We start from the raw sequence: 2,876 nt of genomic DNA, 5'->3' as shown, positions 1-2,876 counted from the left end.
AAAGAAAAGAAAGAAAAAGAAAAAAAAAAAAAAAAAGAAAGAAAAAGAAAAGAAGAGAAGAGAAAAGAAAAAAGAAAAGAAAAGAAAATTAAGGGGAAAATAGCAAATCTGACATCCATTTGTGGAAACGCCATGTCAAGGGCTTTCTGTTTTGAGCCCTGCAACAATCCTACTCAAAGCTATCAACATGTGAATTTGTCAACAGATGGGCCTGCCTTGTGAGACAGTTGGCCTTCAATGTTTTTCAGAACCAAGATGGAATATGATCTCAAAATTCTGCTTGCATTATGGATGGCTGAGATTTCTGTCGTGAGGGTGTGGATGTAGTATGCCTAACGGCAAGGATTTTTTGACTGAAGAAAAATGGCACTGTTGTATCTAGGTTTGAAAAGAATGCATGAGGTCCTAACTAATAAGGAAACAGAAAAATATGTTGCACTGCTTATCAAAGGAAACGACAGTTCTTTTTTAAACAAATGTGGAAAAATTATATAATTTATTACATATGTCCACCTTTTGTCCCCCACACACCTAGCTTTGGTCAAAGGTGACTGTATGTCACCCCTATCATAGACCTGAATACATGTTGTCCTGACACACCTGCTAAAGTCATCAGTTCATTTTTAAGCTTCAGTCAAGCCAGGAACCCCCACAAAACAGCAATTAGCAATTCTGTAGCCACCGTTACTGCTGCTGCTGCTGCTGCTGCCTGCCATAAGGCCTCTTCCCCCTCCCTCCCCAAAATGTAGCGCCTGCTTCTTCCCCTATAAATACACCATCAATAGACAGTTACTATGGCAACAGTGAGGAAGCAAGCATGAGGGCTCCACGACAGAGAATGATGCTGCAGCCACACATGTATATGTCCCTCCTGCCCCTGGTGGATACTGTAAAGCTGACTGTAGGCAGAAGGAATTTTTAACCCACTCCCCACAGGAACACAGCTGAATCCTGACAGCCTGGAAAGGAAGGAAGGCAGAGAACTGGTCACCACAAAGACCTTGCTTAACTCCACCCCAGGCTGAAGCTTCTGAATCTCAGCACTTTGGGACACAACTCCCAAAGTCCCTCACATGAAGCCTGGTGACCACCAGAGCACCTGGTGTCCCAAGACATGGCCTCCAAAGCACTTCTCCAAACCCTAGGCTTTATTTCCATCCCTCAGAACTGATCGCCAGGAAGAGTTCCGTGATCTCCAAATCGCATGACTCATCAACCCAACCAGTGACACGACAACTCCCAAATTATGCTCAAACTCAAACTCTGGGGGCCCCTTGTCCCCTTCCACTCAGGCCAGCCCTGAAAGTGCCTGTCCTCACTCACCTTTCGCTGGACACCAGCGCCCTGACCCAGCAACACTCTTCTCCCGAGGCTTCTCCCACCGCATCACCTTGGCCCGGCCGGGCCTCTAGATTTTCCCTCCCCAACAATGCCTCGCGCCCAGCTCGCTGGCCCTGGACACCGAACCGTGCTCTCGGGACTGGGACACCCAACCCAAATGGCCTCACCGTTCTCCGGGCCCAGGAGGCGGCCGCCCTGTTTGCGCACGCAGCCCGCCACCTCGCTGCTACGCCTCTTCCAGCAGGGCCCCTGTCCCCGCCCACCTGATCCCCATCGGCCAAGCCCCCCGGCCCAGCCCAGTTGTCTCCTCCCTCCCTCCCTCTCCTCCCCGCTGCCCTCCCACCGCCTCGGACACCCTCTCGCCCGCCCTGCCAGGGCCAAAGTGCTCCTGGAACCCCCGCCCCTTGCAACCGGGCGCCCAGGCCCTATCCATTACCTCGGCACCCCCCTGCCTGTCCCTGGTCTTCTCTAGGGGATCCGCAGCTGCCCGCCCCCCACACCCCGCCGCGCCAGGTCTGGCCTCGCGCCCCGCGTCTCGCGCGCCAAGACCGCAGTGCCCAGATCGCCAGGCCGCCTGGCCGAGGGGAGGAAGGAGGGGTGGGGGCGACAGAGTGGGCCGAGGGGGTTGGGAGGGCGGCCGGCTAAGCTGGGCCGGAGGGGCGGCGGCGCGCACTAAGCACTGCGCGCCAGCGCCCCACTCCGCCGGCGCCGCCCCTGCCGCCGCCCGTGCCGCCGGGGGGCGGGGCCTGACCGGCGGGCTCGGGGCACACAGAGTACCCTTGACCAAAGCCCTGGTCCAGTCATGACCCAAAGCGTGGGCCCTCGGAAGATAGGGCGCAGCAGCGAGCTCCGGCGGCCGCGCCCAAGGCCCGCGCGCCAGGCTTCCCTGAGCAGCCCAACCCCCGTCCTGTCCTCAACCCGGCTCACCTGCCATTCAGGCCCGCCCGGCTCTTGAGGCCGCCGAAAAGAGCGGGGCGCTAGCCTGCGGCCAAGGCCTGCCTTGCCAGGGTTCCACAGTGCCCGCACAAGAAGGGCCGGGTCGAGGCCGCGTTCTGCCAATGACTGGGTGACCTTGGCTTCCTCGCTTACCTACCCCCACCCTGACCCGGGAAGACAGGCTTCTCTTCTGCAAAGTCCGAGAAATGGGTAGAATTGTGCCTCCCTCGTGAGGCTGCAACGAATTGAAGGAGGAAATGGGTTTGGAAAAGGCTCAGTAAGGGCAGAGGAAGAAATCTTCCGGCATTCAAGGACCACTAGATGAGGGCTCCTTTGGAGGCCGCACTGTAAGAGGTTTAGCATGGCAGGACAAGACGCAGAGCAGAGATGAGACTAGGTGAGAGGAACCACATGACAAGTCGACTGCTAAGAGAGGGGCAAGAGGGATCAGAGGGGGCCAGATGCCCTGCTGGGTTTTCAGGGTTCCTTTTTGTTCTCTGCACCTCTAGAACATGGCTAGGCACTGGGGTTGGCATCTGAATCCTCCCTCCACCCCAAGTGATGCCTTTGATGGGAAGAGTCTCAGAAGGTGTTTCCAG

The 2,876-nt window shown here is 56.5% G+C and overlaps 1 protein-coding gene across 5 annotated transcripts in view; it reads right to left on the bottom strand.

Annotated features, from left to right (window-relative positions):
- The window catches only part of PRRG3 (proline rich and Gla domain 3), a 7,093-nt gene extending 4,493 nt beyond the window's left edge, over positions 1 to 2,600 (bottom strand). For 2 of the 5 annotated variants that reach the window (XM_037728622.1, XM_037728624.1), the window contains exon 1: positions 1,778 to 1,909. The gene's annotated coding sequence lies outside the window, so the exon portion shown is untranslated. Of the gene's footprint in view, positions 1 to 1,508; positions 1,594 to 1,777; positions 1,910 to 2,268 lie in introns of those variants that run through there. The other 3 variants (XM_017500887.2, XM_037728623.1, XM_037728625.1) reach the window with 2 other exon arrangements.
- Between the last annotated feature and the right edge of the window lie 276 nt (positions 2,601 to 2,876).

Source organism: Cebus imitator, unplaced genomic scaffold (genome assembly GCF_001604975.1).
Source record: "Cebus imitator isolate Cc_AM_T3 unplaced genomic scaffold, Cebus_imitator-1.0 Scaffold273, whole genome shotgun sequence".
Taxonomy (NCBI): Eukaryota; Metazoa; Chordata; class Mammalia; order Primates; family Cebidae; genus Cebus; species Cebus imitator.
This window is presented reverse-complemented; position numbering and strand designations above follow the sequence as displayed.